General features: G+C 44.8%; 1 protein-coding gene across 4 annotated transcripts in view; it reads left to right on the top strand.

The window, feature by feature from the left end:
• Window positions 1–5,978: 5,978 nt before the first annotated feature.
• The window catches only part of cdh19 (cadherin 19, type 2), a 238,028-nt gene continuing 217,766 nt past the window's right edge, over window positions 5,979–26,240 (top strand). For all 4 annotated transcript variants that reach the window (XM_052113585.1, XM_052113587.1, XM_052113586.1 and 1 more), the window contains exon 1: window positions 5,979–6,126. The gene's annotated coding sequence lies outside the window, so the exon portion shown is untranslated. The remainder of the gene's footprint in view (window positions 6,127–26,240) is intronic.

Consider the following 26,240-nt stretch of genomic DNA (forward strand, 5'->3'; position numbering starts at 1 on the left):
ACCACTTAAGGCCGCTACCCCGCCCGTCAGGGAGGCGTCTGTCATTAGCAGTCTGCGACAACAAGACGCACCTAGAGTGGGACCCAAGGCAGAAAACCGGGGTCTGAACCACATAGAAAGGGAACGAAGCCTGAGGCGCGTAACCCTTTTTAGCCTAGGGGTTTTGGCCCTTGGAAGAAATCCCCTGGCTTTTGGCCACAACAAAAATGGTCTCATGAGCAGAAGGTCCAGAGGGTTTATTGCGGACGGAAAGCTCGGAGGCGGGAAGAGAATCGCGAGCCACCTCATGATCCGAAGAAGCGTCGGAACGCGCTTCGAGATCATGTGAAGGACCAGCTGGGTTTGGGGAGAGAGTGAGAGAAAGGGATCAACCCGTCTCTTGCTCCTCAGCCAAATCCATACAAGAGCCCCACAAACGATCTTTTTTTTTTTTTTTTTGTGAGTGCTGACTCCCAGAAGCAAGCGAGGTGAGCACGACGCACTCTGCCTGTTAAAGCAAATCGCAGTGCTCGCACCCACCCTGCTGCAACGCGACAGCAGCATGCTCTTACCCCCAAACAAACAGAGCAAAAACTGATGTGTGTCGTCTTCAGCTATAGAGCGAGAAGAGGGGAACACGCACCGTTTGCGGCTTCAGTCTCTCTCTTTTTTTTCTTTCTTTTTTAGAAATATATATATATTTTTTATCTTGTATAAACTACAATGTTTTGTTAACTTGCAATAAAAAAAAGATATATATATATATATATATATATATATATATATATATATATATTGTAGCGAATCAGCTCTATATTCTTCCACCATTAGGTAGCTGAATCAGCTCTATGAAATATTAATAATCAATCATAACTTGTTATAATCGATTATGAATATTTGGATCAGTTAATCGGGTTAACTTGATTTAGCTACATTAACATTACAACCAAATACTCGGTTCATCCCGTGAACACTCAATATTGGTTATTCATTAATTAATTAATAGAAAGGTACATTTCGGGGCATGGGAAATGTCTTTCTTACTAAGTATTAAGAGCAAGTAGTCAAAATCTATGATTAGTGACTTTAGATATGAGCTTGAGACACAGACAACTTTACATGTGACATGAACAAGACTTTATTAACTAGACTAAACATTTAAACTACTCTAACATACATATACATACATTCATACAGTTTACCAAGGGAAAGAGGGCTGAAACAGAATACAGGAAGGCAAGAAGTTATAGCATTGTTTGAAGTTCAGCAGATCAACAGCCTGAGCAAACCATCATATTAGTTCTGACACGCCCTTTTTAGAAAGGGGTTAAGGATACTTAATGTATCAAATAATGAGACTAAGTTTGATACTTGCATGTCCCATTTGAAATAAACTGTCCTGATGCAATTTGTTGAGGCTCCAGTTGATCTTTGATGTTGTCTTGATGAGAGAGAGAACCAGTGAGAGTCAGAGGATCTTGGTGAATGGGCAGTCAAGGCTGTAGGTAGCCTGGCACATGCTTGGGAGTCCTTGGGGCCTTCTAGTGTGGCATGATTCAGCGAGAGAGTGAGAGAGCACAAGGCTCAGAGGGCAAGAGAGCAAGAGATAAGCGACAGGGCTAAGAGCGAGCTAAGAGGATAAGAGTTAAGAAGAGAAAAAGAGCATGAGAGGAAGTGGGCGCAGCAATTTTATACCCTCGGGAAACAGGTCCCACCTCTCATTGGCTCGACCAATAAGAAGGGTTTGAGTTCTAGGCGGGAATTTGGTTTATTGCTCTTTGTTGTAAAATTGCCCATTGCATGTGCAAGAAAGAAAATAGGAAACATACTGGTAATACTAATATGCTGTTGTTATCGACATATCATGTACACAGTCATTTCAATCTTCAAAATACCAAGTTATAGAGACCAAATATGCCACACATATGATTTTGGTGAACCATAGTATGCAAAGTCTGAAACATTAACCCATTAGTTTGCAAGAAAACATAGATCAAGCACATTTAAGGGAAAATGTGAGATGGCACATTAGATACATGTCAATATTTATCACATGGATATATAGAATATATATATAGGATTAACAGGGTTCATTTCTCTTTCTCAGTAAGAGAATGAAGGGAGGGTCAGCACTTCTCTGAACATTCCTTTGGAGGTCGTAAAGGCCTCCATTACTCTGGGCAGGAGAATGATTCCTTTGTTCCGTCCACGGCTCATTTGCATGTTTCTGGCTGGGTTTATGACGGTAAGAGATTTTGGGCTGAATGACTCAAAAGATGGCAAAACATAACGTAATATCATTCTACTGAAGATCTTATATTCGAATTTAGCTAGGCCAAATCGTAAGGTTTAATTTGATACCAAGAAAAGTATATTTAGTACACTTAGAAAGGGAATATACACTGAGGCTATTAAATATGAGGCCTCAGAGTTTAAAACACACAACGAAACAGTTCTAACGAGTTTGATATACCTCAGAAATACACAACATACAGGGATTACACGTATTTCATTAGCAATATGCAGTTCTGTGTTTAACTGGAAAACACACACACACACATTTTTACGTTCAAAGTTTCCCCCTTCCTGTCCACATGATAAGCACGTGGTGAGCATGCGGATGTCACATGCGGTTCTCTGTCAATAGTTCATTGTCTCTTTGTCAATACATTTATTGTGCTTGTGGAGGCTAGTTGGCTTATTTCAGTAATTAGGGGGTTTTTAACAGTAAGTTCTTGTTTGTTCGGGAATCTGTTAAGGCACTGATCCTCTGCCATACCTTACAATATATATATATATATATATATATATATATATATATATATATATATATATATATAATATTTTCTAAACAGAAGAGAAAAGAGAACAACGTTCACTGCACACTGCCTAACTGATTCTAACTCCTAACAGAGGAAAGAAAGTTTTGACAGGGTGTGTGAAACACACAGAAACAGAATCGCTCTGAAAAAAGAGTTTCTGATGACACCTGGTGACGTATCCATTTATAGCCTGGCCGCAGGTGCATCTAATGATTACATCAGCCGAGGCTATAAATTCAGGTCAATGTTCATTGACGTGTTACACACATTATTCAGCTCGGTTCACAGCTAGAGTTGTTCCCCGTGGTGCTTAGCAGCGCAGCATCGTAGTGAAGCTTTTTGTAAAGGGAACATGGGTTTTTGGCTGTGATGTCAAATGCAAAACCCTTAATTTAAATTATTTTTACCATATTTACTGCATGTAACTTTGTTGTTTTGGTTTTCTGAAAAGTGGTTATGTTTAGGGGTAGGTTTAAGGGATCTAAAATATCAATACAATTGTAAAAATAACTATAAAAATATATTTCTAATATAAACGATTCTTTGTTGAAAACATGCCAATATTGTACATTTCAGTGTCCATATAGACTAAATGCACAAAAATGTGTGTTTAAATGTTACGTTCGAATAGCTACATATAATGGCAAAATTTTGGAAGAAACCGTACAGCACCTTAAAACATCAACCTGCGCCCTTGATGCACTTCCCACATCTTTTTTCAAAAGTGTGTTCAACTGTTTAGAAGCAGATCTCCTAGAAGTGATAAACTCTTCACTTCTCTCTGGGAGTTTTCCAAACTCCCTGAAAACTGCAGTTGTCAAGCCCCTCTTGAAAAAGAGCAATCTGGATAAGACCATATTAAGCAAATATAGACCGATCTCAAATCTTCCTTTCATAGGCAAGATCATTGAAAAAGTTGTCTTCAATCAGCTGAACAAATTCTTGAACTCAAATGGATACTTTGACAATTTTCAGTCTGGTTTCCGATCGCATCACAGCGCAGAGACAAGCTCATAAAGATAATAAACGATATTACGCTTAAATACTGATACAGGCAAATTATCAGTACTGGTACTACTCGACCTCAGTGCTGCATTTGACACTGTTGATCACAACATACTTCTTGACAGGCTGGAAAACTGGGTGGGGCTTTCTGGGATGGTCCTAAAATGGTTCAGGTCATACTTAGAAGGGAGAGGTTATTATGTGAGTATAGGAGACCATAAGTCTGAGTGGACGTCCATGACATGCGGAGTCCCTCAAGGCTCAATTCTTGTGCCACTCCTGTTCAACCTGTATATGCTCCCAATGGGCCAAATAATGAGAAAGAACCAAACTGCTTACCACAGCTATGCAGACGACACACAGATCTACTTAGCCCTATCACCTAACGATTACAGCCCCATTGACTCCCTGTGCCAATGCATTGATGAAGTTAACAGTTGGATGTGCCAAAACTTTCTTCAGTTAAACAAAGACAAAACTGAAGTCATTGTGTTTGGAAACAAAGATGACGTTCTCAAGGTGAATGCATACCTTGACGCTAGGGGTCAAACAACTAAAAATCAAGTCAGGAATCTTGGTGTGTCTCTACAGTCAGACCTTAGTTTCAGTAGTCATGTCAAAGCAATAACTAAATCAGCATACTATCATCTGAAAAATATTGCAAGAATTAGATGCTTTGTTTCCAGTCAAGACCTAGAGAAACTTGTGCATGCTTTCATCACCAGCAGGGTGGATTATTGTAATGGACTCCTCACTGGCCTTCCCAAAAAGACCATAAGACAGTTGCAGCTCATACAGAACGCTGCTGCCAGGAATCTGAGCAGAACCAGAAAATATGAACATATCACACCAGTCCTCAGGTCTTTACACTGGCTCCCAGTTACATTTAGGATTGATTTTAAAGTATTATTACTGGTATATATAAATCACTCAATGGGCTAGGACCTCAATATATTGCAGATATGCTCACTGAATATAAACCCAACAGATCACTCAGATCATTAGGATCACATCAGCTAGAAATACCAAGGGTTCACTCTAAGCAAGGAGAGTCTGCTTTTAGCTTTTATGCCAGCCGCAGCTGGAACCAGCTTCCAGAAGAGATCAGATGTGCTCCTACAGTAGTCACATTCAAATCCAGACTCAAAACACATCTGTTTAGCTGTGCATTTACTGAATGAGCACTGTGCCACTGTGTGTCCGACTGTTTGTACTGTATTTTATTTTATTCTAAACTGTTTCAATTATTCTTATTTTTTTATTCTTATTTTAATCTCTTCTATGTAAAGCACTTTGAATTACCATTGTGTATGAAATGTGCTATATAAATAAACTTGCCTTGCCTTGCCTAATAATGAGATCAGGCTAATTTAGCTAATTTGAAAATGCTTTCAGGTGTCAGCAAGAGTGTAGTACTCTCAGCTTCATTTAAAACATTTTACTGCAGAAAATCCAAAAATGTGGACCTGGGTATGGGAACTACATGGGTAATTAGTGTAGGCTATCTAGGCTACTCAACTTCTATATACTGTATGAACTCAAAAATAAATGTTTCTTAAAATATTTTATTGCCAGTATTTACTGTAACTTTGATCATATTATATTTTTGTGACAAGCAATCCTGCTTGTTTAGTATGTTAAATGCCCTTTACCTTTATTTCCTTTTCCTCATATGAAGGGCAAATAAAAGAGGAAAGCCTGTGTGGCCAGTGACAACCAGCTAACAAAATATGGGCAGTTTAATCTCTACTTAACATGATAGTGTATGTGGAACAACCATCATTATTAAAAAGCACATTTAGGGTTTTGTTTAATTTACCAGCACAGGAGCTGTTTCTTAAAAGGATTTAAAGGGAATGTCACAATGTGGTCTGTGTCTATGTGTCAATAAAATTCCTGTAGACATGAATCCTGTTTAAATGTCAGAAACATTCCTTTCACCCGACTCTGGAATAGTTGCCTCTCTGGGGTATTGCAGCCCTGCAGCGTCACACACAAATAAATGCAGTATTGTTGGGGACAGAGGTTGGAGAAAACAGAAAAAGAGCATTTAGACCTGCTGGTCTGTACTGTTTGCATGGAGAAGAAAGATGTGAGTGTGTGTGTCAGTATGATCAGACAATACAAGCTCTGTTTGCTCTCCTCCAGAATGTATGAGGAAAGAACAGAAGATGGGTGCTGGTCAGTGGAGGGATGAAACACTGAGAAAAACAGCACTGAAGTCTGTCACCAGTTAACACGTTAAAACTGTTTAGAAACTACTGAGAAAAGTTTGATGGTGATTTTTGGGGAATTACAAGAGGATTGTTCAGAGATACAGGTAAGCTGCTTTAGCCTAAAGTCAATCTAATGCTTTTGATGCCATTTTGGCAGTAGTTGTTATACACACATTTTATTCAGCTATTTTTAACTTTAATTTTTTATTTTCTTTTATATATTTTCCATTTTGGACTTGGTGTTCCAAGACAACATGGCCTACTGACTGACCTCTGGAATTTTCACATGATATTATACTTATTAACAGCTCTTTTTATAATCATACTCAATTGCATTCAAACTCAGAATGTGCCACTCAATTAGATAGCCTACAACATTTTTTCAACACATTTCATGACAAGACACTCAACATTGCTTTCAAGATGTATAGCAAAACTTCAATCTGCTGATTGTACTATAAACAATATTTCAATGTAAATTTAAAAAAAAAGGCAAAAAAAACCTAAAACATTATCTGTCGTAACCCATCATGCATGATGGTAAACAACATGATTTCCCTAATAAGCAATTAAAATGCACTGAGGGTTTAACTGTGGGATGGGACAAAGATTGACTTCCTCTGTGTTTTTATGGTCTCTTCACAAGAGATTCAACACAAAAACTTGTGTGCAGTATTAAGGGGTGCCTTTACCCCAATTGTACCTTACTTAAGGAAAATTTGCTTTTTTCTGGTCACAACTGTATCAAGATTGACATTTTTCATTGAATATTGATAAACCAACATAATTTGTGTGTAAATAAAGAAAAACAGAAGGTTATTCAAATTACCGCAAGATGCTTGTTTTGAATATCAAATTAAGATAATGATTATTAAAGAGGACCTATTATGCAGAATTCACTTTTACATGGTGTTTGTGCATACTGTAAATGTGAGTCAGCAGTGTGTGTACACAACCACCCTACAATTTTAAAAGTCCACCCACTCCTCTTTCTTATATTTCTATTAATCAAAAACTGTGTCAAAATTAACGGTTTGCGTTTCTGCTCTAACGTGACGTCACCCTGGACTGGTGATGGACTTCACCCTATCCTACACACAGTCTGCCATTTTTTTCATGCTGGAGCAGATACAGTGAGAAGAATAATGTCTCAGCTTCGTAAGCATCATAAGTGTTCTGTTGTTGGCTGTAAAAGTGAACAGAAGAGTCTTCATGTACTGCCGGCATCTGAGCCACTGAAGACACAGTTTTGTTTTTGAATGAAATGTGCCCCAAAACATACAAAAATGTGTTTGTTTGTGCAAATCAATTTACACCGGACTGCTTTGTGAATGAGTGTCAATATAAAGCAGGATTTACATTTTTTTTTATTCTCAAGCATGGATTAGTACCAACTGTTCGTGTTCTAGCTTTATATCCTGAAGATGTAAGTATCGCACTTTATATTTTGTTAATGTTTGCAAATCGCTTTTCAGAATGTGCTTGTTAGCTGATTTGGTGGGACCAGATCTATGCCATTATTTTTCATTTTTATCCCAAAAACACTTACTGTCAGTTACTATTGTCTCTGATTGTATTCACAGAGACCAGAGCTATGTTGTTATTTTTATGCTTACTGTCTGTATAATTCATAACTGCAACTTTATTATGCACAATACAGTAAAGTGAATGTCTTTTTGAAAACTATGTATGTTTTCTGTGAACATAAGAGAGTTGTACTGATTTGTTGTTGCTGTATTATCCAAAAACACAAGCTGTAAAGGCACAGCCCTCTTGCAGGAAGTTAATGGGGAGCAGCAGCTCATTTACATTTAAAGAGACACACACAAAAACGTCACGGTTACTGTTGTAACCTCTGTTCCCCGAGAGAGGGAACGAGACATTGTGTCGAATTAAGTGACACAAGGGGTCTTACCTCTGAACTTGTGAAAAGGCCAATTAAAAATTGCCAGACAGAATGGAAGCGGGCGTGTGTGTCAGTCAGGTTTTTGCACTGAGGAGTCGTGAATAAGGTATGGACATTTATAGTGGTAGGTCCAGTGTCGTGGTAGAAGGGACACAATGTTTTGTTCCGTCCCTCAGGGAACTCAGGTTACAACAGTAACCATGACGTTCCCCTTCTGTCACTCACTCGACGTTGTGTCGAATGAAGTGACACAAGGGCTCCCATTCAAAAGCGTCATGCAGTAGACTGTGTTACGTGAACTGCTGACACAGGTGCAAGCAGGCTGCTGCGTGCTAGAAGCAACTTTATCAGCCGCACGTAACCCTCCCCAACGCCCCATAAAAGGTGTCATATACAGACCTTAGGTTCCCAGCACCCCTGAGGGGTCATGGACATGCCGCCTTGGCGATTTATGTACGCTACCGTCGCGGTGCTGTCTGAACGGATCAAAATGTGCTTGCCACGAGTCGGTGGGAGAAACCTCCGCAGGGCAAGGAATACAGCCAGCAACTCCAGGCAGTTGATGTGCCAAAGCAGCCGGGGCCCTATCCAGGAGCCAGCGGCAGCGTGCCCGTTGCACACGGCGACCCAACCCAGTTGAGAGGCGTCTGTGATGACCACGACACCGCAGAAAACAGAGGTCTGTCCAATGATTGGAAGTCTGATGGCAGGAAGGGGTGTTTAACACACGGTATGTGCATCTTGAGACTCGAGTCTGAAGCCAGTGCTGAAACGGTCTCATATGCATCAACCCGAGCATGGCTGAGGATGTCATATGCCCCAGGAGCCTCTGGAATTGTTTTAGAGGAACCGCTGTGCCGGGCTCGAAGAGAGCGATGTACCTGAGCACTGACTGTGCGCTCATTGGTGAGTCTAACTGCATGCCGAGAAAAGTGATGCTCTGAACCGGGGCGAGCTTGCTCTTTTCCCAATTGACCTGAAGCCCTAGACGGCTGAGGTGCCTGATCATCTGGCCCCTGTGAGCGCATAGTAATTCTCGAGAATGAGCTAGAATGAGCCAGTTGTTGATTTAATTGAGTAAGCGGATGCCCACTTCCCATAGTGGGGCAAGGGCTGCCTCTGTGACCTTGATGAAGATGCGAAGGGACAGGGTGATGAAGATGTGAGGGGACAGGGATAGGCCGAAGGGGAGGACCTTGTACTGAAACGCCTGGCCGTCGAACACAAACCGTAGGGAGGGTCGACGTCGAGGCAGAATGGAGATGTGGAAGTACGCGTGACAGCGGCTCACCTTACGGCCAGTCAGCCTATCCTCTTGAGCCCCTCGAGCTGGATGATGAGAGAGTTCCGGCATCTGACGCGGAAGACTCGATTGGGCTGCCACCCTCAGGTCAGCACGCCCAGTTGGAGGCTGAAGCCCAGATGGCTGACAGGCTTGTCCGGGCTGCCGTCAGTGTGGGGCTGGACTGGAACCCTCCGTCCTCCCTACAGCCTTCGCAGCTGGATGATTGGTGCCTCGGGTCTGGGCGCCGTTCACAGCCACACCCCCACCTGGTTCCTTTCTTCCCGGAAGTACATGATGAGCTGATGAGTTCATGGAGGGCATCCGCTCTCACTACCCTTGACGGCGGAGCGGTCCATGGGAACTCGGTGGTCCCCCAGGTGGACAGAGTGATCCACCTGTGTCCCGAGAAAGCCACCATCTGGCAGAATCGCCAGGTGCTCCCCTCCGAGGCCTGTAGGATGACGTCGTCACTGACCTCACTGACCGCCGAACAGGCCGCTTCCGCCTTGCATGCCATGGCCCTCCAGCAAGTTCACCAGGCCAAGGCACTTAAAGAGCTGTACTTGGGTAGTCCTGACCCCGATGTGTTGCAGGAACTGTGCTCAGCGACTGCCCTCGCCCTCAGTGCCACGAAGGTCACACTCCTCAAGGTCACACTCGGGCAGGCGATGGCCACCCTTGTGGTTCAGGAACGACATCTGTGGCTGAACCTGGTCGAGATGCAAGACGTGGACAAAGCACACTTCCTCAACGCCCCCGTCTCCCAGTTCGGTCTCTTCGGCGACACCGTTGAGGACTTTGCCCAGCGGTTCTCAGCAGTGAAGAAGCAGACAGAGGCCATTTCTCACATCATGCCCCGTTGCACCACAAGCATGGGCCATGCTCCATCTGTTCGCTGAGGGCGTCCTCCTGCTTCCAGGAAATGTGCAGCTCCGCCTCAACCTGGGCCCAGCTCTCAGCCTCAGCTTCGAGCGCCCTGCAGGAAGCGCACGCCCCCCGTCTCACGAACATCCTCCAGGATCTGGAAGGCTCCCAAGCGTTCCTGAGACGGACAACAAAGAGATCGAGACGTTTGCTCCGGAGCTGGTAAGCAGACCACTCCGCCCCCCGGTGGAGGGCCGGGAGGAGAATCCTCAGTTTCATTTTTCAGATTCTCAATAAAAGAGCTATTTCCTCTTTCTCTGGGTCACCTGGCCCACAAATGCTGTTCTCATGGCATCCCGGTGCTACGCCTCAACAGTCCCGGCACACCGGACGCAGAGCCCCAGCCTCCAGACCCATGACTGCTACCTCCCGGCTGGCCGGTTCTGAAGAGTCCAGAGGATGCCTTCATGGGACCTCCTCCTCAGTCACTAACTTTCCCCCTGCCAGGTGTGCGGAGCAAGGTGAGTGCTTTGAGTCTTCTCTCAGCACCAGAGCCTCGGGATGCACTTTTGCCTCCAGATGCCGTATTGCTGCTCCGCCCCGCAGCGAAGCCATGCCGGGTACGTCAAAATTGATTGTCCCCTTAGTGCCCCTAGCATGGAGCTTGGATGCGTGGCTTTCACTTCCCAACCCATCACACTGGCTGGCCAGGACCATCCGACTCGGTTATGCAATCCAGTTCGTCAGGCCTCCGCCCCCTTTCGGCGGCATCTGCTTTACCTCGGTGCACCGTGAAGACACCAAAACACCGTGAAGACATCACAACCCTTCTACTCAATGACGCGATAGAGCCTGTCCCTCCAACCAAGATGAAGCAGGGTTTCTACAGCCCTTACGTCATCGTACCCAAGAAAGGCGGCGGCTTACAACCGAGCTTGGACTTGCGAGTTTTCAACCGGGACTTACACAAACTCCCGTTCAAAATGCTCACTCAAAGACACATCTTAACTTGCATCTGGCATCAAGATTGGTTTGCAGTGGTAGACCTGAAGGACACGTACTTCCACATCTCGATCTTGCCTTGACACCGTCCCTTTCTACGGTTCACGTTCGAAGGCCAGGTGTATCAGTACAAGGTCCTCCCCCTCAGCAAGTCCCTGTCTCCTCGCGTCTTCACGAAGGTCGCAGAGGCAGCCCTTGCCCGCTAAGGGAAGTGGGTATTTGCATACTCAATTACCTCGATGACTGGCTCATCCTGGCCCACTCCCGAGAGTTACTATGCACCCACAGGGACCAGGTGCTCAGGCACTTCAGCCGCCTAGGGCTTCAGGTCAACTGGGAAAAGAGCAAGCTCACCCCGGTTCAGAGCATCTCTTTTCTTGGCATGGAGTTAGACTCAGTCTCAATGGTAGCACACTTCACCAACGAGTGTGCACAGTCAGTGCTGAAATCCCTCACCTTGTTCAAGTCAGAAACGACGGTTCCTCTAAAATATTCCTGGAAAGGGCCCCCGCTGCGTTGGCACATCAACTGCCTAGAGTTGCTGGCTTTACTTCTTGCCCTACGGGTGGAGGAGGACGAATCTGAGTTGCCTCCATGTCTGAGACTGCCAATCCACGCATCTTATCACGTGGCTTGTTGAGTGCGTTACCACAGACCCCTTGCGTCTGTGAAGGCTCATTTTATTCTCCGCGGCATCTACGCACAACTCACCACACGCTCCACCGAGAGCATTATTACTTGTTGAGCTACCCTGGACCAAATCTCATGTTTACTTGTAGTTCATGAGTTGGACAAAATATGCTTCATTCAGATGTATTTACTGTTTTTCAGTCATTTACACACGTACCCTAACAACAGAGTTAGTAACAACAGAAAATTAGCACAATTAAAAATGTTAATTTGTTAATAGAAAGCCCCTCATTTAACAATAATTCAATATATAATGATGAAATAATTATAAAGTTATCTTTAAATATTTTTTAATTATATATATATATAAAATAAAAAATATTCTGAAAATTTAAATGCATTACATTTTTGTGGCAGAAGAGTTAATCATTGGTAAGACAATACAAAAAGCGGTTTTAGAATACAATGTATTGTTTACTACTATATTATTGAGCATAAGCCAATCATTGGCATACAGTTCACATCAATCCATTTCGCAAGTGAATTTGTCAATCAGTTTGAGATACTGTATATTATGAGGGCTTGTATAAGGACCCGTCAATTTACACCTGCGTCAGACATGCTTGTGTAGCGTCATGGGTTTGTTACATCATAAACATACAATTTTTAGGTCACTGTGTCAAGTAAAATATAGTTTAAACTTAAAACACATATTGAGATCCTTAGATCGAACTTGTGCTCCATCAAGTGTTTTGAATGCAAGAATGTAACACATGTTTGTGTTGTGCTGTCTGCTGGAGGGTTGTTTTCTTCACTGTACAATCTGCGCGTTACCACACAGCTGAAATTTCAATTACTGGCCTCCGGAGTAAACAGGTAGTACTACAAGCTTGCATTTCTCAGGAATCTTCCTTATTACAGTCCGGGGGCATTACAATTAATTGCATTAATTTTTTAATGCATTACTTTTTATATAATTAATTGCAATGTATTACCACGTTAAAAGCCCTAAAATATATATATATATATTCAACATATATATATATATATAATTATTTAATTATGACAGGACATATTAGCTTCTTTTTATTATGTTTTAACAGATATAATGTTTAGAGGAGCACAATGGAATTAAATAGATCTGGTCATTTGGCTATTTGCACCACTCATGAGAAAAAAAAAGTCTCAGGGTTTCCTTTAACTGGAAATGTCAGACAAATTCAAAAATTGTTTGCACTGCGCTGCCAGGTAGGACTTTTCCGACAGTTTGTGAATTAGCCTGCATTATTCTCGTCTTGTGTGCCACTTTAAAACTCTTCCTTTAGTGCATTGGTTGATTAACAGGTGAGTAGATCACAAAACTTATGCACAAACTCATGGGAGAGCTAATTCATTATAACATGTACACAAACAACATAAAATAATGACTCGCATCCATTTGGGGTGATTCAATCAGAAGTGGACAAGCGAATCACATCACCATTACAACTGGTCATAATATGCTTCTTTTTTGACCACTTGTGTATGGATTTTGTGTGAGAGACTCTGGTATAATGACACATTAATCATTAGGGCTATGTCAGTGCATTACTGCATGATATACTGTAGCGCAAAAAGTAAGAGAAGAAAAAGAAAGCTCTTGAAATGTGCACAGTTTGTCTTATTTATACTTGTATTTAATAAAGCACAAACATGATATTCGAGCATAATTAGAAGTAATTTAGTGTAATACTTGAATTAACAGAGCTTCAAATGTGCGTACTTAGAGATGAGATGAGCGGATTTTTTCCAATTTATTCGGCAAACTTTATCATTTCTGGAAACGTTGCCAAAATGGCGAAATGGCCACTGCATTTATCTGTGCACTATCTGTGTTTTTTATGTGCTTACTTCATTCTGAATGTTCCCTTGCTTTGCTGCTAGGGGTGTGCAGTGAAGACATTGTCTGTATTTGTATCTGTTCATATGACAAAATTATTTGTATTTGTCTCTGAATTCGATAGAATTGGGTGTGGGTGGGGCTTAAACTTTGAAGTGAGTCAAAACTAATTTACTTTTTCATCATTTTTTATTAATTAATTTCAAAAATACAAAACAATTCAACAAGTTCAGACATTTGACACAAGCAGTACAAAAACAAATTAAAACACAACAGAAAATAAATAAATCAAAACTAAAGGGCGTCATAAACATTTAAAATTAATTTAACAAGAGCACAGTTTGTCAGGTTTTTTATTTTCAAGGGCTGTTTGGAAATAAACAAAGATGGGTTTTATATCACTCCACTTTGAGAAATTTAAAATTTTATTAATAACAACAACAAATCAATCAAATGTTTCCCAACCACTGTGCCATGAAAGATAAGAAGTCCGAAGTGCTGTGGAAAATTATAAAATTTCACAAAATAAATAAATGGATGTAAATCACAGTTTTTTTCATCATCTGGAAGGTCCTGCGACTTATAGTCCAAAGCAATAGACTATAATTTATACGTTACTGATGTCGACTGGCCAAATGCACAAAAACAGATGAAAAACATATAGAGAAAGCATAGAGTTGGTAGAAGCGTTTAAAAGTTGCCAATTAATGAATATTTTGCTTTTACAAAGTATTTTGTGCAACCAGTTTAAATATTTTGTCCATCATAACATTTATTGTTCTAACAAATTGTAGACCTCTGTCAAACGCAACTCCTCACAAGCCCACAAAATAACAAAAAAAAACAGAGAACCAAATAATGAACACATTGCAAAGATGGTTACAAATATCAGAAATATCCACAGTAGCTAACATTAATGAATGAATAGAATACAACAGGTGTATTATTTTCCCCTTCTGTCGCTCTCTCCACGTTGTGTCGGAGAAGCGACACTAGGGGTCTCTCTTGAGCGCCGATATCCACCTCTGATCTATGAAAAAAGGCCAATGAGAGTTGGCAGCCAGTATTTGCATGTCCCGCCCCCGGACATACGGGTATTTAAGCGGCGCAAATATGGGAGTTCATTCAGAAAATTTCTTCGGAGCCGATGGTCTGTCTGCAGTTTGCTGCGAGTTACACACCACTATTACGTTCCTGTTTCCTCTGACGATCTGCATGCTGTTGAATTTGACGGCGCACAACAGCGGCTTTCTCCTACTTTGCACGGCGTGCATTGTTGCCCCTGAGCGATTCGACAGCGCAGACACACACCCATACTGTGTATTAAAAGAGTTATTTCCCTTAAAAGAGTGAATTTCTCTAAAAGAGCAAAACACAGCGGCGTTGAACGTCCTTTTCAGGACACGTCTTTTTCAAGATGCCCTTCCGCCCCTGTGTTGTTCCTGGATGCGGTAGAGTGCTCTCTGCTTCAGACGGCCACAGGCGCTGTCTCGTGTGTTTGGGCCGCGATCACACCGAGGCGGCGTTTGTGGATGGCTCTTGTTCTCACTGCGAGAACATGACCATGACCACGTTGCGGTCGCGGCTTGCTTTCAACAGAGAGCAAGCCATCCCAGCTGCACCCCGCATTGCTCCTTCTTCCCACGGGATTGAGGACGATGCGGTTGGCTCTGGGGCCGATTTGGGGGCGGCAGCGGGTGCAGTTTCGCCGGGTAGCCCCCCGCGAACCTCCCCTTCCCCGACACGCTCGCTGGTCCCCGTCTACGCTCGCGGCGATAGCGGCTCGCCTCACGGCCCGGCTGTCTATCCTCCCGAGCCCGAAGCAGATGAGCTCGCCGCTGCATCGGAGAGTGTGATGTCTGATGCTGAAGACTCCCCTGGACTGCCGCCTTCGGGCCAGCAGGCCCAGGCTGAGGCCGATGCTCAGATGTCTGACATGCTTTCCCGGGCCGCCGTGAGCATGGGGTTGGATTGGAACCCTCCATCCTCCCCACAGCCTTCACGGTTGGATGACTGGTTCCTGGGGGCAGCGTGCCGTTCGCGCCACGCATCCCCCGGTCCCGTTTTTCCGGAGGTGCATGACGAGCTGACGTCTACGTGGAGAGCCCCGCTCTCCACTCGTCTAGGTGCCACCCGCTCCACTCTCACCACCCTCGACGGCGGAGAGCGCCACGGATACGGGGCGATTCCCCAGGTCGATAGGGCAGTTGCGTACCATCTATGCCCCGGTAGCCCTACCTCCTGGCGTGGCCGCCCCGTACTCCCATCCAAGCCCTGTAGGACAACATCCTCGCTCAACGCGAAGGCCTACAGTGTGGCTGGATGCGCTGCCTCCGCCCTGCATGCGATGGCCCTCCTGCAAGTCCACCAGACCAAAGCACTCAGAAACATGCACGGGGGTGGACCTGATCCTGATGTGCTGCAGGAACTGTGCTCAGCGACCGACCTCGCCCTGAGAGCGACGAAGGCCACAGCGCAGGCACTCGGACAGGCGATGGCCACCCTAGTGGTCCAGGAACGCCATCTCTGGCTCAACCTGGTCGAGATGCGTGAGGCCGACAAGAACCGCTTCCTAGACGCACCTGTCTCCCAGATTGGCCTTTTCGGCGACACTGTCGAGGACTTCGCCCAACAGTTCTCCGCGGTGAAGAAGCAGATGGAGGCCATATCATGCCCCGCCGCACACCTGCCGCTACGGGCCCTGCCCCATCTGCTCGCTGAGGGCGTCCCCCTGCGGCGAAGAAACCAGCTCCTGCTCCGCCTCAACCCGGGCCCAGCTCTCAGCCCCAGCGTCGAGCACCCCGCAGGCGGCGCACGCCCCCTGTCTCACGAACCCCCTCTAGGACCCGGAAGGCTCCCAAGCGTTCCTGAGACAGTCGACCCAGAGCCAAAGACGTTAGCTCCGGAGGTGGTAAGACCGCTCCATCCCCCGGTGGAGGGCCGGGAGGAGAATCCTTTGTTTTTTCAAACAAGGGAGGCTGTGGTACGCACATTCTCAATAAAAGAGCTATTTCCTTTGCCTCTGGGTCACCTGGCCCGCAAATGCTGTTCTCACGGCAATCTGCTTTCAGATTACGACAGTCCCGGTACACCGGACGCAGCGATCCCGCCTTCCGCCTGCCCACGACTGTCCCCCGGCCGGCCGGTTCAGATGAGTCCAGAGGATGCCAACATCAGACCTCCTCCTCAGTCACGAACCCGCCCCCTGCCGGGCGCGCGGAGCAAGGTAAGTGCTTTGAGTCTATTCTCAGAACCTCAGCCTCAGGCCGCAACGAAGCCGCCCGACGCTGCGAGGCCCCGCCGGGTACGTCCAAAATACTCGTCCCTTTGGTGCCCCTAGCGCAGAGCTGGGAAGCGTGGTTTTCGCTTCCCAACGAGTCACGCTGGCTGCACCGGACCATTCGACTCGGTTACGCAATTCAGTTTGCCCGGCTCCCGCCCCCCTTCAGGGGCATCCGCTTTTCCGCAGTACACGGCGAGCATGCCAGTTCCCTGCGCACGGAAATCGCAACCCTCTTAGCCAAGGGCGTGGTAGAGCCCGTCCCTCCAACCGAAATGAAGGGTTTCTACAGCCCTTACTTCATTGTACCCAAGAAAGGCGGCGGCTTACGACCAATCCTGGACCTGCAAGTTTTCAAGTGGGCCTTGTTAAAACTCCCGTTCAAAATGCTCACGCAGAGAAATATTCTGGCTGGTGTTCAGCATCTAGATTGGTTCGCAGCGGTAGACCTGAAGGACGCGTACTTCCACGTCTCAATTCTGCCGCGACACCGACCCTTCTTACGGTTCGCGTTTGCCGGCCAGGCGTTTCAGTACAAAGTCCTCCCCTTCGGCCTGTCTCTGTCCCCTCGCGTCTTCACAAACCTCACGCCGCTGGGGTTGATGCATATGAGACCACTCCAGCACTGGGTCCAGACTCGAGTTCCGAGACAAGCATGGCACCACGGCAGGCATCAGGTAAGGATCACCCCCGCCTGCCTCAAAACACTCCGACCCTGGACAGACCTCTGCTTTTTACGGGCAGGAGTGCCCCTGCAGCAGGTGTCCCGATGTGTTCTGGTCACAACCAACGCCTCCCGGTCCGGGTGCCGTGTGCAGCGGGCACGCAGCAGCGGGCCGTTGGAAAGGGGCCCCGCTGCGTTGGCACATCAACTGCCTGGAGTTGCTGACCGTCCTTCTTGCTCTCAGGAAGTTCCTCCCGTTAGTTCGGGACAAACACGTCCTCGTGAGATCGGACAGCACCACGGTGGTGGTGTACATAAATCGGCAAGGCGGCGTATGCTCCCACCACTTGTCACGACTCGCCCGCCGTCTCCTCCTATGGAGCCAGCAGCGACTCAAGCCAGCAAGCTCAACGTCGTAGCGGAAGTGCTATCACGACAACGCCTGCCCGGCGGGGAGTGGAGGCTTCACCCTCAGTCGGTCCAGCTGATTTGGGAACGGTTTGACAAGGCCCAGGTAGACCTGTTCACCTCCCAGGAAACATCCCACTGCCCGCTCTGGTACACCCTAACAGAGGCTCCCCTCGGGACAGACGCGCTGGCACACAGCTGGCCCTCGGGGCTGCGCAAGTACGCATTTCCCCCAGTGAGCCTTCTTGCACCGGTGCTGTACAAGGTCAGGGAGGACGAGGAGCAAGTCATGCTAGTGGCCCCCTACTGGCCCACTCGGACTTGGTTCTCGGAACTCAGGCTTCTCGCGACAGCTCCTCCCTGGCGAATTCCCCTGAGAAAGGACCTCCTCTCTCAGGGACGGGGCACGCTCTGGCACCCGCGCCCAGACCTCTGGAACCTCCACGTCTGGTCCCTGGACGGGATGCGGAAGAGCTAGCCGGCTTACCGGCGACCGTTGTGAATACAATCAACCAAGCCAGAGCCCCCTCTACCAGGCACCTTTACGCCCTAAAGTGGCGCTCGTTCGCAGATTGGTGTTCTTCCCGAACCGAAGACCCGCAGAGATGCGCGATCAAGTCAGTGCTCCTGTTCCTACAGGAGAGGCTGGACAGGAGGCTGTCCCCGTCCCTTTCGTTGCTATGTCCAGGATCAGGTTACATCCGCAACAGAGACGGAGAGTGAACCGACCTCTGTAGTGTCAGCCGCGAGTGGTCTTTCCGTGAGGGCGGTGTTGTTGTCCTCAAAACGAGAATAAAATGAATTAAGCTCATCTGGGAGAGAGGCAGTGGTGTTCATGGCGGAGTTTTTATTCCGTTTATAGTCCATGATGATGTTAATTCCCTGCCACATGCTTCTAGAGTCTATGGTGTTGAACTGTCCTTCAATTTTGTGCCTGTACTGGCGTTTGGCTGCTCTGATAGTGTTACGGAGGGCATAACTGGCTTGTTTACGCTCCTCCGCGTTCCCACTGAGTGCCGCACGAACCTCGCCGTTAACCCATGGTTTCTGGTTGGGGTAGATCCGTATTGTTTTGGTTGGCACAACGTCCTCTACACACTTACTGATGAAACACGTTACGCTATCAACGTAAGCCTCGATGTCGTCATCAGAGGTGGACCGGAACATCTCCCAGTCCGCGTGATCAAAACAGTCTTGTAGCGCAGAGTCTGATTGGTCCGACCAGCACTGGATCGTTCTGAGGGTGGGTGCTTCCCGTTTCAGTTTCTGTCTGTAAGCGGGCAGAAGCAGAACGGAAGAGTGGACCAATTTGCCAAATGGTTGGCGGGGGAGGGATTTGTAGCCATCCCGGAAAGGAGAATAGCAGTGGTCCAAGACCCGGCCTCCTTGTGTGTTGAAGCTGATGTGTTGGTGGTATTTTGGTGCTATTGTTTTAAAATTTGCTTTGTTGAAGTCCCCGGCAACAATGAACGCAGCCTCAGGGTGCGCGGTTTCCTGCTCACTTAAACACCCATACAGTTCCCTGAGTGCCCGGTCTGTGTCGGCTTGTGGGGGGATGTACACAGCTGTGATGATAACCGCTGTGAATTCCCTCGGTAGCCAGAATGGTCGACACAGAACCATGAGATATTCCAGGTCAGGAGAGCAGAAAGACTTGATAAAATGTACGTTCCTCTGATCACACCATAATTTGTTGATCATAAAACATACACCACCACCTCTGCTTTTACCTGAGAGGTCTTTCGCTCTGTCCGCTTGGTGCACGGAGAACCCCGCGGGTTCAATGGCCGAGTCTGGAATCTCTGCAGCCAGCCAGGTTTCTGTAAGGCATATAACGCAGCAGTCCCTCGTCTCTTGTTGAAAAGAGATCCGCGCTCACAGCTCGCAGAGTTTGTTGTCCAGAGACTGAACATTTGCAAGTAGAATACTGGGTAGCGGGGGTCGATTTGCGTGACGTCTTACTCTGATGAGAACGCCGGCTCTTTTTCCCCTTTTCCTTCTGCGTTTCAGCAGCCGGGCAGCCCAGACAAAGGGCTCCGCTGGCGTGTTTGTAAACAGCAGGTCGGCGTTGAGGAATTTGAAGTCCGGTTTTCGGTGTGTAATTGCCGAACCAATGTCCAAAAGCGTTTGTCTGTCGTACACAATAAGGCAGACAACATCCAAGACAAAAAACACAAAACTGTAAACAAAACAAACAATAAACTGCAGTGTTTTGATGGAGCCCGCGACGCAGCAGCCATACTCTGCGCCATCTTGAGCATAAACAGGGTAAGCCGAGCTTCCACAAAAACTGAGAAACAAAAGAGACACGAGGGTCAAAAAGTACAAATAAACTGGGTAAGCCGAGCTTCCACAAAAACTGAGAAATAAAAGGGACACATGGGTCAATAAGTACAACAGGGAACAGACTTATCTGAGAACTGGTCACGGGAGAAACACGGAACAAAGGCTCAATACTGAACACAAAGGGGAGAAACAAACAGACTTATATAGGGTAAAACACAGGTGAAGAGTTGATGAGCAGATGGTTGAAGCGGTTTATGGGCATTGGTGCAATCTGCAGGAGTGGAGAGGAGCATTGCATGGGAGGACCAGGGGGAACGCCCTCTGCTGGTCTGGAGGAGAACAGCACCCCGAAGAGGAGATCCCTTACACCTTTGGTGGATTTTGATATTCTAGGAACTATTAACAGGCCAGAATTTTGCGATCATAATGAACATGATGGAATATATTGTGGTAGAAGGTAACTAAGAAGGTAATCAGCACTCAGTCACACACACACTTCCAAACACACTCACAACCACAGAAACTCCACACCTATCACAAACACAAGCCGCCACAAACACAGAGCTCTCAAAAACACAATATAATTCTAGAACGCAACTATTCTACCACTCCTCTTGAGTGACCTGCAGGATTTTTACACATACACTTACAAAAATGTTTTGCCTTCCTGGTCAAAAATCTCTGTACTATTTAATTCCTCAACACATTAGGAATATTTTTACTGTCTTCCATCAAGGCCCACTTAACAGTAGAAAACTATTTATTTTAAATCTCACTGTCATCCATCAAGGCCCACTTAATAGTAGAAAACGATTTATTTTAAATCTCACTGTCATCCATCAAGGCCCACTTAACAGTAGAAAACTATTTATTTTAAATCTCACTGTTATCCATCAAGGCCCACTTAACAGTAGAAAACAATTTATTGAATGCAATTATTTTTTCTTTATTTATTTTTAATTTTCCTTTTTAAATTTGGAAGAGCTTTTTAGAGTGTTCTTACAACCACAGGTAAACTGGCAAGCAACACAAACTATTATATAAGTGAAATGCTTACCTTTTAAGGTGGCCAACGGTTTTTTTTTTTGTGTGTGTTGCTTGTCCAGTTAACCCGCTGCTGTGGTCACTCTGCCCTGTTCCGTCCCATCTGGGTTGCCATTTGTTGTGGTTTCTGCCCCAGTTTGTGAGAACTCACTCTCAAAGAAAGTGTTTAATTTCAGAAGAATAGACTTTATTATCAGACCATAAAGCCGAGTTGCCTGCAGAACAACTGATGTGTCTTGAGTTTGCACCCGCTTACATAGGTCTCACAAGGCATGGCTAAAACTTTTCATACACTTTCGTTCTGTAGTGTTTTGAGCAGAAAAACATCTTTGGGGCCCCACCACTAAATCTTCTCCAACTTCAAACCTGAAGGCTTCAGTTACATACTGTTAGTGGAATGTTTTCACAATAGGGTAAAATTGCTCAAAGGGGCCTCATATATTTTCTCTAGTGTCAAACCATGAGACTCAAGTTTACCATATATGAGTACCATATGTGGTCACGCATTGCATTCTGAGGGGCCTAATCTTCACAGGCCTCTATACTCACAGACACACACAAACACACATACACAGTAAAATACATACTTGACCATCAGAAATAATTGCAGAATTAAATGCCATTGATTATACTTGATTAATGTATACTTAACTTGATAAAAATACACCACACTCTCTTGAGAGCATAAGTGTGATATTGTACCATGGTGCAGGGCTTATTTCTTTAAATTTTCTTTAATCGAAGTGGGGCGACAATATCAAGAGTGCTAGAGAAGACTGCATTTATATTTTTTGTTATTTCATTTGTGTGGTTATGTGGCGTAGTTGGCTAAAGCACATAACTGTTAATCAGAAGGTCGCTGGTTCGATCCCCATGGCCACACCATTGTGTCCTTGAGCAAGGCAATTAACTCACCTTGCAGAGAACCTCACCTGGTCCCTCAACACCAGCTCTATCAACAAGAAAGCCCAGCATAATTTCTACTTTCTTTGAAGGCTGAGGAAAGCACATCTCCCACCCCCCATCCTCACTACATTCTATAGAGGGACTATTGAGAGCATCCTGAGCAGCTGTATCACTGTCTGGTTTGGGACTTGTAACGTTTTGGACTGCAAAGCCCTGCAGATCATCGGGGTCTCTCTTCCCTCCATCAAAGACGTTTACAAAAAACACTGTATCTGCATAGCAACCAGCATTGTGGATGACCATTCACACAAACTCTTTACCCTCCTGCCATCTGGCAAGAGGTACCGAAGCATTCGAGCCCTCACGGCCAGACTGTGTAACAGCTTCTTACCCCAAGCCATCAGACTCCTCAATACTCGGAGACTGGTTTGACACACACACACACAGATTTGCACTTTAATTAGTCACTTTATAACTGTCGGCTACCTCAATAACTGCTATGTGCATAGAACACCGTCTCATAGTATGTTATGTTTACGTTTTTAGAAACTGTCATCTTTTTGCACTACTGTGTACTGTCTCTCACTGTGCCTATTGTCCTGTTCATTGTTAGAAATGTCTTGTACTGTCCCATAATTTATGCACATGTTTGCATGTGCACTTTATATAGGTATTTTATTTAGTTGTGTAGTCTCATGTGGTTCTGTGTTTGTCCTATGTTGTATTTATATAGCACCATAGTCCTGGAGTAACGTTGTCTCATTTCGCTGTGTACTATACTAACTGTATATGGTTGAAACGACAATAAAAAGCACTTGACTTGGTTACTCTGGGGGGATTGTTCCTGTAATAAGTGCACTGTAAGTCACTTTGGATAAAAGCATCTACCAAATGCATAAATGTAATATTACAGCACACCTTCCTTGGTCTAAGGGTATGGGAAGGTGTAACAAATGTTTTTGGAGAGAATGCAAAAGTGATCCGGTCTCCAGGTCAACCACAGATCACAACAACCCGTGATGTAGTAAAAATATAACAAAGTTTATTAAAGAAAACAGTGGGATAAATGGAACACTTCAGGAGTGGAACCAGCCAAAATAACAAACAAAAGACATTCTTCATAAAGGGGGTTTAGAGTGTGACTTACCTATTAAAAAGGAAAAAACACAAAATTGCTTCCTAACCCTCTCTCTAAATAACCAAGAGAAAATAGAATGCTTCAAAGTAAAAGTCGTCAACCTCCCTACTAAATCATCCCACAACACAAACAACTTAGATTCAAATTGTGATAAAACTGAATAAACTTGAAGTTACACATTCAACTGCAAGGCATTACCCAAAGGAAAATAAACATTTAACAGAACTGTAATTAGTAGTTTATCAACTCTACTTAAAGACTACTGACAAGACTGTTGTCTTACTCACATTAGCACACAACAATTGAACCGCTGGGACCAAGCGATAGAATTACTAGTGCAACATTCTCTGTGTGTCTCTCTCCCTGCTGAAGAGAGTTGTGGGCCTCTTATAGTCTCCATTCCTGGGCTGAGCCGATCATGGGTGATGAGCAACAGGTGGGCCTCGTTATCCTGCTTAAATGGAGAGAGTAAGGGACAAGGAAATACACAGGGAGACACAACACACAATAAATCACATTAAACATATCACTATTACAATGATATAATATACGTCCCTCAGGACGTAACAGTAAATGTCATCAAGTTCTTCTGAGCTTTGGGGTTTATTGAATGTATGAAATAGATCTGGAATATTATTAGTGAAGCTATCTTTAGTGGTCGAAAGAATAGTTCTACCTGAACGATAGCGTGGTGTAGATTGAGTAAAATTAGCTGATTGCAGCATACAAGAGATGAGGTAATTATCCCAGATGTCATCGCTCTGCTGCAGAATTTCTATATTATCAACATCAACTCCATATGACAGAATTAAATCTAGCATATGATTATGGCGATGAGTTGGTCCTGTTACATTTTGTCGGACTCCAAGAGATTTGAGAATATCAATAAATGCTAATCCCGATGTATAATTTTCATTATCTATGTGAATGTTGAAATCACCAACAATTAAAGCTCTATCTACAGTAACTACAAGATCTGATAAAAAATGAGCAAATTCACCAAGGAAATCAGAATAAGGCCCGGGTGATCTATACATTGTAGCAAGGACAAAAGACGACAGAGATTTTCTATTTATATCTGACGGACACCAAAAACTTCACTGTAAATTGTAGCGACACCTCCTCCTCGACCCTTCAGATGAGGCTCATGTTTATAACAATAACCTGGGGGAGTAGATTCATTTAAACTAATATATTCATCTGGTTTAAGCCAGGATTCAGTCAAATGGAGTGCATCCAATCTATGATCTGTAATCATTTAATTAACAATTAGTGCTTTGGTAGAAAGAGATCTAATGTTTAGTAGCCCTATTTTTATATTATGTGTATTTTTTTTTTTTTGTTTGTTTTGTTCAAGTTTGACCTTAATCATATTTTTTCTAAATGATTTAGGGAGGGTATTGTGTTTGGTAGTTCGGGGAACAGACACAGTCTCTATGAGATATCTAGGTGATACAGTCCCTTTTTGTTGTAGTTTATGTGACCTGTGTGACGTCTCAAGGCAGCTAGCAGACATTCGGATTAACCAGTTTGTATACTCATGCCAAAAAGAAGATGAACAGGGACATTAAAAAAGCACAATAGTTTCTTTTTCACAATTACAAAAAGAGCGTAGTCATGTGATGCCATGCAAGGATCGGATTTGTGAATGGCGAGCACTGCACACTTTGCTAATTTTAATACCATTTAATGACATAAACTGGTGAGATTCGATACACTCTGTTCCATAACCGTAGGAAGACATTATGTCAAAGAATTCAAGAATTCAAAATCTTCGGGCTCTGGAGACATTAAAAGTCATATGTGCTCAGGCTGACACTCCTGAGAAGGCCAAGGAACAGGGAGTCAATTTGGTCGGAGAATTGTGGGAAATGCAGTGAGAGATGTTGAACATGTCTGCAATACTGACCATGGTCAATGCTGACTTAGAGGATCTTGCTGTTATACGTTGCCCGATCACTGCCATAGAGGCGAAATTTACTAAAGTTGTCACAAGAGTGGGGGATGTTGAGAAACAGATCGATTATCTGGAGTCATTGGAGAGGGAATTATCTGCTAATCCTCTAGCAGCCAAAATGGTTTTGCAGCATATCTGGGAGAAGTTGGAGGACATGGAAATGTCCTCCAACTACCATATTCTACCACAGCCGGCAGAATAACATCTGTATCATACCGGAGGGAATGGAAGAACAGAATATGTTGTAATTTCTGGACAGGCTCTTTAAGAAGTCTGCTCGACATAGCAGGCCATGAGCTGGAAATTAAGCAAGCTTACAGGATTCCAGCTCGGCAATCTGCTAAGGGAGACAGGTCCAATCAATTCTGGCCAAATATCTGAGATCATCCGATAAAGATCTTGTGTTACGTGAGGCAATGAGTAAAGGAAGGCTTTCTTGGAAGAACCACAGCATTTTCTTGTTCCAGACTTTGCGAACTCGACAAGAGAGAAACGTGATAGATTCAAGGAATGCAAGAAATCTTTACATCAATGGAAGGTCGCTTTTGCACTGATTTTTCTGGCCAAATTGAGAATAGATGCTAAGGATGACAGTAAAACATTCACATGCCGACAATGGTGCTATTTTTGTTAAAAAAGCCTGACTTTTGCAACACATGGACATCGGAGCAACCAGTGTTCGTGTCTACCATTGCCAGACACTACTGAAATATAAGACTCATGCAAAAACCAAGCTGCACGATGACCTGCAGGAGGCGCTACGCGTACTCGGCTTGCTGCGGAGACCAGGCCTCCAGCCCTCGGCGTGGCCTGATGCCGGTGGCCGGGGGAGAGGACGTCGTAAGCGGTGTGCGAAAGCGAAGCGGAAAGAGGGCGGGGTCCATGCTAGGCTAAAAACAAACCCTAGACGGCCGGCTCTCCCGTCTATCCTGCTCTCAAATGTTTGCTCCCTGGACAATAAACTGGACT

This window comes from Xyrauchen texanus, chromosome 41 (assembly GCF_025860055.1).
Source record: "Xyrauchen texanus isolate HMW12.3.18 chromosome 41, RBS_HiC_50CHRs, whole genome shotgun sequence".
Lineage (NCBI taxonomy): Eukaryota > Metazoa > Chordata > Actinopteri > Cypriniformes > Catostomidae > Xyrauchen > Xyrauchen texanus.